Here is a 12,515-nt window from a genome sequence, read left to right as displayed (position 1 = left end):
TTTCTTCCCAGAGAAAGAAAACAAAAGCAGTTAACAAAAAGTTTCATTGTGCTGTTGTCCTTCCCCCTGGCAATTTGGTGTGGGGTCCACTGAGCTGTCCTCTACAGGGGTCAAAGGCATGGACGACATCAAGAAAAGCCTGGTCTTACTCTCCTTCTCTAAGGCCACACAGATCCCTGGCCTCTCTTCTTGGTGCCCACGGCCTCTCAGCTGTGCTGTCTTTTCCATGTGGTTCTTGGATCCTGCTGGGAATCTCATTCTTAGTTTTATTCCTTTTCTTTTAATTTCCGCCTGGGCCCTCTAACTGATCAAGGTATAACAGGGAAAGTTTGGTGGACAGTGACTTCTGGAGGTGTCCTCAGAAGCCTTGTGATTCCCATGACAAACGGTGGACAAGCATCACTCTCTGCCCACCTTCCCATCATGCCGCGGAGCAGGGATCCACTTCCCTTCATCACAGTATGTTTGCTGATTCTGCCCTGATACACAAGAAGCAGAGGACTCATTGGGACACTCCTGGTTGGGATCTCTGAGGTCCTGGTGGCTGGCAAACCTCCTGTACTCCAGCTGCAAACAACAGCCTCTCATCGGCCTCTCTGACGGGCACCGTGGCCCTGGCCTTCCCTGGCTGAGTGGAAGTCGCTCTCTCAGCTGAAAACTTCAGGGTTTCTGCTCCTGCAAGTTCTCCCTGCTCATGCAATCTATTTGAAGAGTCTGTTGGTTGACTTCGGCTCTTCCAGCAAAATGTCTGCTTCAGGCACCTTTGATTTCCTCTTGTCTGAAGATAAGATGTGGGTATCAGTCAGGGACTGGACACAGAAACCACTGGAGAGGGAAACAGGAAGTCCACCCCAGAAACATGCACTTAGCAAGCCCAGAGCTAAAGAGCCAAGTGGGAGGTCAGCAGGTCCAGAGATAAGGAGCCAAGTGGGAGCAGCGGTGTGTTGAGATGAAGGACCGTGTCACTCCTCCAGGCTCGGTGTTGGGAGGGGTAGTGCCACCAGGCCCAGGAACTAAGGTCATGATCTGGGAAGAAAACTGTGGGGGGAGAGAATATAGGGTCATAGAGATGCCACTCACAGTGGAGAGAGAAGGGCAGGAATTCCTTATCTTCTTCTCTCCTCCCACCTCCAGTGCTCCTCTAATGCTGGCCATTGTCCAAACTCAGGTGGAACCAGCTGCCCCAGACCCTGGGGCTTGTACTCTACAGAAGAGAGAAACCCGTGCCACAGACTGCAGCAGGTGAGGAATGGGGTGGGACCAGACACCATCCATGTGCTGCTGCCACCACCAGGGCCCTCCGGAAGGGTGCAGAGAGCCATGAGGGCTTCCCCAGGGCCTGATCAGGGGTGCGATTGCTCTCCTGTCTTTGCAAGCAAATGAAGGTTTTAAATTAGAATTTGTAATTTGCCCTATAAAATATAACATGATATGAAAGATATTTGAATATGTACTTAAAACCTACTTAAATATATTTATAGTAGGAGACACCTAATTGTCAAACCAAGTGATTTAAAAAGTAAGCTCTTGAGTGTGTAAGAGGTGACTCCACTTCAATTGGCAGCAACGTGGTTTAGGTTCCAGCAAGACTTAGCAGAGTGGGTGAAGTGGGAGAGCCGCTGCGGGGCACCAGCCTCCGGGGCGTGGATTAAAGCCCACCACATGCTGCATAAGCCCCCCAGGTGCCGGTTCATTTAAGGCAGAGATCTCTGTGTCACCTCCACAGAAAGGGGACAGCAAGGAGGACAGACAAGAGGTGTAGACACAGGTGGAGCTGCTGTCATGGCACGTGGCCATGCGACTTGGTGATGCAGAGCCAAGTCCCTGAGCCAAGAGAAACCTGCTGCAGATTTGTGACCGACGCTCACTGTTGACGTCCCCACCACCCTCCCCTCCCCACTTTCCCTTTTGCTGAAAGGAGCCCAGCTGTTCGCTTCCAGGAGCCGAAGGCACTGGCTCAGGGGATGTGGGTCCCTCTTCCATTCTGTGGGTGAGAAGAGCCAAGACACCAGTGGGCATGCACCGTCAGGGTTCAGGCTGGAGTCAGAACCCGCCCAGGGTGTTCCAACAGAGTGTCCCTGGCCACAGCAAGCAGTGCTTCTTGGCATCACCAGCAGTGCTGGAAGAGCTGTGGTCCCCAGGGCCCAGGTCCAGTCACAGAGTTTAAGGAGCTGCTGTGGCTACTGCTTCTACCAGGGCTGGCACCCCCACCCTCACCTGGCAGATCTGCCCTGATCCTAAGCGGACTCCCAGCTGACCACGCGCACATCATCCACCAGCAACCACGGTCTCCGGACGGGGCTCCCCACCTCCCCACTCAGGGCAACAGCATCTCCCACCAGGGTGACTCAACAGGTATGTATCATCCTCAATCCTCCCTGTAAGGAAATTTAGGAAACGTGGACTTCCAGCCCCTTCAGTGCATGGAAGAGAGGCCCGTGGTGCGGGGTGATGGCTAAGTGCTAATAGACAGCAACTAGAACGATATTTATTTGGCTTCCTGAGTTATTATTATCAGTTTTGTAGATGAATCACAAATCTATGCATTTAGAGTACACTGTGATATTTTGATATATGTATGCGATGTGGAACAATTAAATAAAGCTAATTAACAGATTCATCAGCTGGGTGACCCACCATTTTTGACTTTGAAATGTAAATGTAGGACTGCTTTGAACTGCTGGGGGAAATCCAGTACACCGACACAGGAGGCCAGGTATCTAGAACTGCGGTTCTTCTTGCATTCAGGGTAGAAGCCGAGGACCCACAGATAACCGTTGATGGACATCACTAGGTCCCTGATGCTGTGCAGGTGTCCCTGTGCCGACTGACCCTGACACAGCTCCTTCCACGCCCCCGGGTGGACGGGATACTAAATGCTTCTTGTGTTTTCCTTGCCAAAGCAGGTGACTGGCTGTGCCTAACTGGACAGGGCACGAGCACACAGCCCTGCCTGGGGCCCAGAGGAAGGGGGACCAGAAATGCTGCCGCCTCCAGGCCCAGGGCACAGTGGCTGCTCCTCTCACCCCATGTAGGTGTCCTGGGGGAACCGGGGAGGGCTGGTTTGATCCCCCACACTGCTCATTTCCTGAGTCAGTGGGTGGGGTCCTCTGTGCCTCGTGGCCACAGTTGCACAGCCACACCTTCATCCTCTGCCAGGTATGGAGGACGTAAGGAGACGTGTGATTTCATGTATCCAGTGAGTTATCAACCCTCTAAGCCCCTAGGGAGCAGGTCCACCATCCCGGTGGAAATCATTAGCCCCAAAGAACTCCTCTGGTAGGCACAAGGCTTTCTTTTGAGGGTGGGTCCTACTAAGTCTCTGTTGACTTCTGTATGCCTTGCCCCTGGGTCTAGGTCCAGGTACTCATAGGAGCCAATCTACCTGCCAAAGACGAAGGTCTGGCTGGCATGAGGCATTCACTAGGAGCCAGGCTCTCTGCACCGAATGTCTCCTGGCACCTCCCTGGTCTTGTCTCCACATCTGTGAAATCAAGATGCTGGTAGGTCGGTACCCTCTGGAGGCCCAGGGGAGGAAGCTGTCTCTTCCAGGTGTCCTAGGCTGGGCGGCCGGGCTCCGTCCTCCCCTCTGCACCTGTTTCCTCTTCTGTCTCTTGTTCAAACAGGTGTCCTCTTATTTAAGACCCACCTGGATGATCCAGTTTGACCGCAGAGGCCCTTGTCCCTGATCCCTTCCCGAGCACAGGCCCTGGGGGTGAGCATGTCACCTTTTGAGGGCCACTGACCAACATGGCCAGAGTCCCACGGTGAAATGGAAGACCGGGCCACACATTTGGGAGGGTCTCACCTCAGGAACAATGTGCCTTCTCTGTGATTGACTCCATCACCACAGCCCAAATCCCTTGTATTAAAACTGCTCTTGGTTAAGAGTTGTGGGGAGCAGAGAACTGGCATCCACAGCCCTGGCCCCCAGAGGGTTGAAATTCAGCTGGGACACATGGCCCAGCTCTGTGGGAAGCAGAGCTTCCCAGCCGAATTGTAGAGGAGCTTGAGGAACATGCTGTGGCAGAGAGGTGCCCAGCAGAACAGGAAAGCCAAAGGTCACCTGAGGGGCTCCCCTGGAGGACGCTGGAGTGGCTCACATACAAAGCCACAGGGTTCGTACGCCACTGAGGTGGTGTAGTGGGAATGGAGGAGGAGGACAGTGGAGGAACATTGCAAAGCACTGACTTGGGGCCAGGTGTCCGGGATGCTGGTGACAACAGTGAGGCTGAATCAGAGAGAATAGTGAGATTTGAGTTTGGGTGACAGGAATGTCACTAACTCCAGTTTTGAAGTTGGCCTGAGGTCACCTCTTTGCCCTCGTCTTTCTCTAAGCCACGAGCCTCTTTCTCACTGAGCTCATGGCTGAGAGAGTAATTAATGGGGAGATGGTTGAGGAAGGAGGGCGAGCAGATGGGCCGAGCCTGCTTTGCACAGACCTTTTAATTCTTCAGAGGATAGCAAAACACAACTGAAGACTGTAAAATAATGTTTTATGGATTTTCATCTCTGCCAAAGCTTTTGTCACATCTGCGGCATGCTATAAAATTACTTGTCAATATAGACACACACCTCAAGTTATTATACAGTGTCCAAGGTTAAAGCTGGGAAATGTGTTCCAGGAGAATTTCAGAGGCCACAGGGAACAGGGGAGGTCTCTGTTCCTATTACCACTGATGACCAGTTTGTCCTGCTTGGGTGACCCACCTGCTCCCAGGGGACTCGGCTCCTTCACTCTGCCCTTGCTTATACGGGCAGTGCTTTTCTGGCCCCGGCCCTTGCCTAAGTATTTACCCATGCCTAGGACTTGCCCAGCCCATGGCCATGTGTCCCCACAACCCCCAGCCATCACTAACAGCCTTTGTCACCACCAGTCTGCTTCTGGGTTCACACCCGTGTGGCCTCTACTCGGCACTCTGCCAGGATCCCTTCTGCCTCGGGTCGTGATGAGCTCTTGGTGGGTGACTCCACCAACATCCTGCTCCCGCAGGAAGGCACCTTGTTCTACCTCCCACAGGCCCCTTTATTCTGCCCCTTCCCCAAAGAGCCTCCCTCTGGTCCTCAGTTATCGCATTGCTCAATCCCAGAGACCTGCCTCTGCCCACCTGTGAGCAGGATGGGCACTTCCACCTCTGACTCTCCGCTGGCACACACCCAGGGCTCCTGGATTAGGTCACTTTCCCTTCACGGTGTCCAAACCTATATCTGCTGGTCCTCAGAGGGCTTGCCACAAGGACCCACGAGGACCTCAAACTCCGTGAGCAAATGGTCCCTCTAAGAGTTCCTGACCACCATGAGGAAATGAGCACCGCACACACCTGTGCCCAGCTTTGCCACTCCAGAAATCTGCATCCAAGTTCCTATGCCAGAAGCCTGTGCCTCCATCCCGCACAGAACCCCGTTCAGGTTGCTAAGCCAGAAACCTGCAGCAAGGTTCCTGCAGAGAGCTTCATCCAGGTTTCTGTGGTCGCTCTTCTCTCCATCCCCGCTGCCGCAGACCAGGACATCTGTAGATATTTCAGGATACGGCCCTTCAGGAAGCTGTGCGTGGTCTTAACTCCCTCTAATCTCTTCACTGGCCTTAGGGAGATCGCTCCAAAACACATGCGTACCCACCTCTCTTCTTCTCTTAAAAAATAAAAATAAACCAAAACCAACCAACCAAACAAACAAACAAACAGAAAGCACCGTCAATGCTTCTCCAAGTTGAAAGTATAAAGCGTAAAGACCTCTCATCTTCTGGAATCTGCTGGATCTCTGCCCCTCTCCTTCCTCCCCACGTATGTGTCCCCGTCCTGTTCCGCGTGACCCCCTTGCATCGTCTGAGCAGACGTGCTGTCCTCCCTTTCCCCAGCCATGTCAGCTGGAAACACTGCCTGTAGCTCCCCAGGCTGATGCCACTTCTGCTAAACCCCTTGCCTCAGGGGCCGCCAGCATGGCCTATGGCCCCTGCACCGTCAGGCCTGCTCATGCCCACAGAGGAGAGCTCAGCGCTCTGCCCTGGGGGGCTCCGCCAGGAGCTGCTGTCCTGAAAGCAGGCCACCGTCCTCTCCACACAAGCCTTGGTCTTGGACTCCCAGCACCAGAGTCGTGATCAACGGCATCCTGTCCTTTATCAACGACCCCGTGTGGGATTCTGGCAGAGCAGCACAAAAGGGACAGGGACACTCGTGCATCTTAGCATCGATCTCTTCCCATTCACTGTGCTCTGTCACTGTGACACTTCTCCTTTAGCTCTGCTTTGGAAGTTGGGTATTAGTTTTCTATGACTCTGGTGACAAATCACCACAGACGGTGCTTAAATCAACACAATGTATTCTCTTATGTTCAAGAAGACAGAAATCCAAACTCCAGCTCCCTCGGAGGCTCTGGGGGACAATCTATCTCTTGCCTCCCACATTCCTGTTTGCCCCTGGCATTCCCAGGCCTCTGGCCACATCTCAGCAACCTCTGCCTGTCTTTCCATGGGTTCTCATCTGTCTTGAAAAGTCAACCATAGTGCCACTTAGCCCAGTGGATAACTCAAGACAATTTCCTCACTTGGAGATCTTCAACCATTTTCCAAATAGGGTAGTAACTTCGTGGGTTCTGGGGGCTTCAACTTGGACAAAACATTTGGGAGTCACTGTCAGCTGACCACACCTGGCTTTTTTCTCTTGACCAGTCTTGTCATTCAGGACTTTTTTTCAGAAAGGAGGAAGGCCAACTCCTATGCTTCCCTTCTGGGTTATCTTCCCCCATCCATTATTCATCTTTACTCTCCCAGAGAGTTGTCTCCAGTTGTTTTCTTTGACATGTTCTGTTGGTTTGTTCTAATGTTCAGCTATCCTACTTAATTCCTGGGGTGTTTTTATTGTTCTCTGACGTTCTCTTTTCACCGCATGCTCATTTAGTTTTATGGATGGAAGTTCACTGATGCTTGTCTCTGAGATTCCTTCTCTCCTGCACCTTCTGTTTATGCCGGGCCCTGGTTGTCTGTTGTCTTATTTTTTCTGTTTGTTGTGGAGGCCTCCTTAAATGCCTGCTCATCCTTGGTCACCTATTTACATTTTTAAAATAATCAGAAAAATACCTGTGTGTGCGTATGTGTTTGCAGAATTGCACATGTGAATTGAGTTTGCAAACTGGTGACTGTCACCATCCACTGGTCATGTAGAAAGCCAGGCTTTTCACACAGACCCCACAACATCAATATCTGTTTCACGTGCTCCGAGTTTCACAGATAAACCTTCCTATTTTCCACCTGGTTCTGTGAGCTGCACGGCATGGGCTCATTTAGAAGCAGGCCCTTCTAGAGTCCTGGCCTGCAGTGTTCAGCTTGTGCCTAAGTCCCCAGGGTCAGCTCAGGCCCACGCTGGATCTCAGCCATGCCAGGCCTTCTCTGGCTCAGTCTCTCCACAGATTACAGCCTTCATTGCTTGGGGCTGGGACGGCCGGCTGCTCTTAGGGGAGAGAGGGGCTTCTCTGCTGAGGTCTTAGTTTCCAGTCCACTCTGCCCCGGCACTGGGGCCTCAAAGGTGTGAGTTTTCTGTTTGTGCATGTGTGTGGTGGGGGTAGTCACTTTTAATCAATGGAGTTTAAGTTCCGGCCTCCTTGGGCCTGACAAGACAATCTCTTTCCCATCCCCATATTTATTTCACTTTTTCCCTAAAGTTTAAACGTCCCTCGGGTGCGCTGCTGTTTTCAATTGTCCTTTCCTAGTGGGCTTATATGTTTCTCTCAATATTGGTAATATTTAAAGGAGGAAGAGAGATAAGGGTCTGTTGCTAAATTGGCTGCATTTAACTGACCCCACAGCTCCATGCCAACTGTCCTTGACGGACACTTTCTTGTCTTCTTGCTATTAAGGTGGCTGTACTGAGGACATATTTGAACATCATTAGGTTACACGTTTTTCTCTCTTAGGAAACTGTACACTAAAGAGGGAAAGAGAGCTCCACCAGGCTTGGAACCCAGAGCAAGAGCAGTGTCTGCCCAAGGCGCTGAGTGAATGTGATGGGAGTTCCTGGCTGGAGAGTCTCAAGGGCACCTCTTGAGGGCTGGAGGACCAACTGCAAGGGCAAGCGCCTGAGGGCTTCTTGCCGCACCTGCCCTCTTGCTGTCAGGGCATTCCTCAGGCAGAGGGCCTGCGGTGTTTCCCTTCTTCCCCATAAAGAGATCAGCACAAAACACCAACTTGTTTTAGTGCTCTAGTCCTTCCTGAAACAATGGTACACTGAAGCCCCCCTGTACCACTCTGGGACAAGTATTTAAAGCTTCTAGCTACTGAGTCTTGTGCGGATAGATGTCTTGGTTGCTCACAGGAGCTGATGTGCATCCTTCTACCCTGTGCTTTTTCAGCACCTTACAGCCCCCAAAGCACCCAAAGCCCTCCATACCTGTCACCAGGCCCATAGGGAGCCACAAAGTCAGGGCATATGCCCAGGAGCATGGCGCAGCTGCAAAGAGCAACCCAGCTGTCCCCAGGACAAGCTGACCACACCTGCCTGGACACCAGAGTCATGGACAGGGAGCAGCACCTTGTGGAACTGTGTCCCTGTCTGCTGGACTCTGCCAACCCCAGACAGTCAGTAACGAGATATAATTATCTAGGTGGAATAAAAGAAAGGCCAAAGCCTCCCAGCTGTTTTGCCATGTCATCATTTCATCTTGTCTATCATCTAGCAGTTTTACGTCTGTTTTCAGAATGTACAGACTGGTTAAGGTGGAAGGTGTCTGTGTGCTAATCTGGTCGTCAGTGTGCCTATTGCAACAGTTAGGCTGAGAAACCCAGGCAGGAGACTCGCCATCAGAGTCCACGGCCTTGTCAGAACAGCCAGGAGTGTAGCCTGGGTCCCGAGCAAATGCCCTTTGGAAATTCCTCCTCACCATATTCGTTCTCACAGAAATAAAGCAATGTGCTGCAGACAGCATGGCAGCATGTGCAGCCTGATTAGCCATCAAGGCAACTGCGTTCTGTGTCTTCATGATGCTTGGCTTCATACAACTGGTTTATACCTTGTTTTCTCCTGGTGTAAAGAAGTGCTTTGGGCTGGAGTGTGGCTCATTGGTCAAGCTCTTGCCTGGCATGCCTGAGGTCCTGGGAGAAATCCCCAGTAACACACACACACACACACACACACACACACGGAGGAGGACTAAGAGGAAATACAAGAAAGACACATTGTGTAGATTTGTCTTTCATGAACCATCTGCTCCACACGACCTTGTTTTCCATTCCTTTCTTGCATCCCAGGGTTTAACATCTCTCAGCACTGATCTCCTAGACAACATGGCTACCATTCTTGATCCTGCCCATGGGACTGGTGAAGCTTCAGGTTGGAAGAGTTAGAATTCAGCCAAAAGTATGGAAATGGTGCCGTTCTGTGTCCTACCCCTTGATGTGGGCGAACTGGGTATCTGTCTCTTGATTTAGGGTCTGACCTCAGGGTTATTGGCTGACAAATGTGACTCATCATATTGAGAAGGTCCATTTCCTTAGGGTCACTACCAATCAAGTCCTTGAGACTTTCACAAAAAACTAGAGACCCGGTGGTCAGCTCCACTATAGAAGCAATCTGATTGTTGTTCAGAATGAAATATCCCCCTTGACAGAGCCAGGACATTTTCTCCTTTGGGCATGAGAGAGTCAGAGACCACCATGTTGGGACAATGAAATAAACCCCTGGGTATGAAAAATGATTGCCTTTTGTAGCATAGCATGCGGCTTCAGTACCTTGTGCTCTTTTGAACGGATCCCGTGAGAACTGGTGAAACCACAAAAGCAGGATGTGAGCACAAGGTGGAATTATTACCAAACAGGAAAAAAAAAGAACCCTAAACCAGCCCTCTAGTTTCGCTTGTTCTTCATCAACTAAAAACTGCTATTCTGGAGGTCATGCCGCAGGGCAGTACATTATTAGCCTCCCACTAGCTGGGCTGTAGGTCAGACCTCTGTCACGCGGGTTCTGAGGACAACAGTTGCCTAGGTTACTTTTCAGCGACCTGAAGGCAGATTCTGCTGGAAACACGGGCTCTTCGCTTGGTGCCCACTGACGTCTGATGGGCGACTGGACCAGGATGAAGAGGCTCGGCTTCTCTGCCTCCAGATTGTGTCTGTCCACTTTGCTGTGTTAACCTCTGGGTCAGAGTCCACTGGGCTCTGCGGATAGATGTCTTGGTTGCTCACAGGAGCTGATGTGCATCCTTCTGTCCTGTGCTTTTTCAGCACCTTACAGCCCCCAAAGCACCCAAAGCCCTTCATCCCTGTCACCAGGCTCAGAGGGAGCCACAAAGTCAGGGCATATGCCCAGGAGCATGGCGCAGCTGCAAAGAGCAACCCAGCTGTCCCCAGGACAAGCTGACCACACCTGCCTGGACACCAGAGCCACGGACAGGGAGCAGCACCTTGTGGAACTGTGTCCCTGTCTGCTGGACTCTGCCCACCCCAGGCAGTCAGTAACAGCTTCCATCTCCCTTTGTTCAGGGAGAGCCTGACCCTCACTGGGTGCTGAAGTCCCAGTTAAAGCCCCACCCGGGTGTTCCCCAACCTAGGCTGGCTTCCTTCCCACCCTCACCTGGAAACTGAGCCAGACAGGTGAGGGGTGAGACAGCTGCCTGCACCTCAGCCAGCACCACGGGAAGGCCCCACGCTTCCTGACGGTCGGCGGAGAGGCTGAGCCTCCAGACCACAGAGCGGAGCCTTGTGAAGATGGAATGGTGGCACGTGTGCTTCACGTCACCGCCGAGCGTCCCCTCCTGAAAGGAGACAGCGGGCATGCCAGTGCCCACCTCGGGCTTGCCCTTTGTTGGTCTTCACTGGGCTGTGCCTAGGACTGCCCGACCAGAGGGCCCTGCCATGTTTCCTGAGCAGGAGGAAGGTTTATTCTCCCACCCCTGACTGGGTCCCTGACGGCTCTGTTGAAAGGCTCGTCCCCTCTGGCCCTGCCCACCGCCGTCCACCTGGCCTCTGTGAGGACTGTGTGTCCTCATGGATCCTGGGCTGCACTAGCCGTTCTTCTGCACCTTCGCAGATATTCAGATGGCTCCTTCTTCCTTCAGGTGAGTAAGTCTCTTCACAAGGCCTTGGAGCCCTTGTGAGTCAGAGAAAGGGTGTTTCTGATACCAAGGGCACCTGTGGGCGTCCGTGTAACCAGCTGCTTGTTCCTGTTACAGACAGCTGAACCCAAGCACCCTGACACCTTCTCTTAATAGTTAAATTTTCCAATAAAAAATGCCATGCAGATAGCCCAAGCACGGACTGTCTGAAAATTATGTGGTTCTAGAAAGAGCTTGGGAAGGCTTTTAAAAAAATCAGTGCCATTCATTGGGTAAAATCTTAAAGACGGTAGTTGATGTTTTTTGTTCTTTGTAGATATGCATGACAGGAGGGTGTATTTTGACATATCATATTGTTAGGGTCTGTAAACAAGTCAAGATGGCGCCTGGCATTTTGCCAGAGGGAATGGTTTGTAAAGTAACGCCAGCGACAGTGAAACTGTGAATGGCTCATTAAATCAGTTATGGTTCCTTTGGACGCTCACTCCTCTCCTACTTGGATAACTGTGGTAATTCTAGAGCTAATACATGTCAAGGGGCGCTGACCCCCCTCGCGGGGGGGATGCGTGCATTTATCAGTGATCCTGCCAGTAGTATGTGCTTGTCTCAAAGATTAAGCCATGCATGTCTAGGTACGCATGGCTGGTTAGCTCAGTTGGTTAGAGCATAGTGCTGATAACTCCAAGGTTGCAGGTTCGTTCCCCGTACGGGCCACCATCTGCCACAGTCCGGCTGCAGCAACATAACCGGGGGGTGACAAGCAACTTGAGTACATTGATACAGCAGGAGTGGGAGCCATTTACTGTAGGACAGGAGGGGTATATATACATTATACACAGCTTATCTAATTAACATAAACTAGATACAGTAGTCAACCAATAAGGAATCTCCACACTTAATGGCTCACTGGCCTTACTTCACAAACCATTCCCTCTGGCAAAATGCCAGGCGCCATCTTGATTGTTTACAGACCCTAACATCATATGTACATGACCACAGGAAAGTTAGGTCCAATTTCTTCTACTGTCTTTCCTATCCCATCCCCCCTCTCTTCCCTTCATTCCCCTTTGTCCAATCCAATGAACTTCTTTTCGTCCTCTCCTTCCCCTTTTGGTGTGTTAGCATCTGCATATCAGAACATTCGGCCTTTTTCTGTTGAGAATTGACTTATTTCACTTAGCATGATAGTCTCCAGTTCCAGCCATTTATCAGCAAATGCCATAATTTGATTTGTTTTTATGGCTGAGTAATATTCCATGGTGTATATATGGCACATTTTCTTTATTCGTTCATCTGTTGAAGGGCTCCTAGGTTGGTTTCAAACCTGATCTACTATGTTTTTGTATCAATGTTTTGGATTCAATTTCTTTTCTGTAGGAATGTTCTGATTTACAATTTCTTCTTGTAGGATTTGCTAAACTGCATTTTTCTGGAAGTATAGCCATTTCATCTAAATTTTATATATGTTGGTTTTG

The sequence above is a fragment of the Callospermophilus lateralis genome, chromosome 5 (assembly GCF_048772815.1).
Source record: "Callospermophilus lateralis isolate mCalLat2 chromosome 5, mCalLat2.hap1, whole genome shotgun sequence".
Classification (NCBI taxonomy): domain Eukaryota; kingdom Metazoa; phylum Chordata; class Mammalia; order Rodentia; family Sciuridae; genus Callospermophilus; species Callospermophilus lateralis.
The sequence above is the reverse complement of the archived record's forward strand: the minus strand, read 5'-3'. Positions refer to the sequence as shown.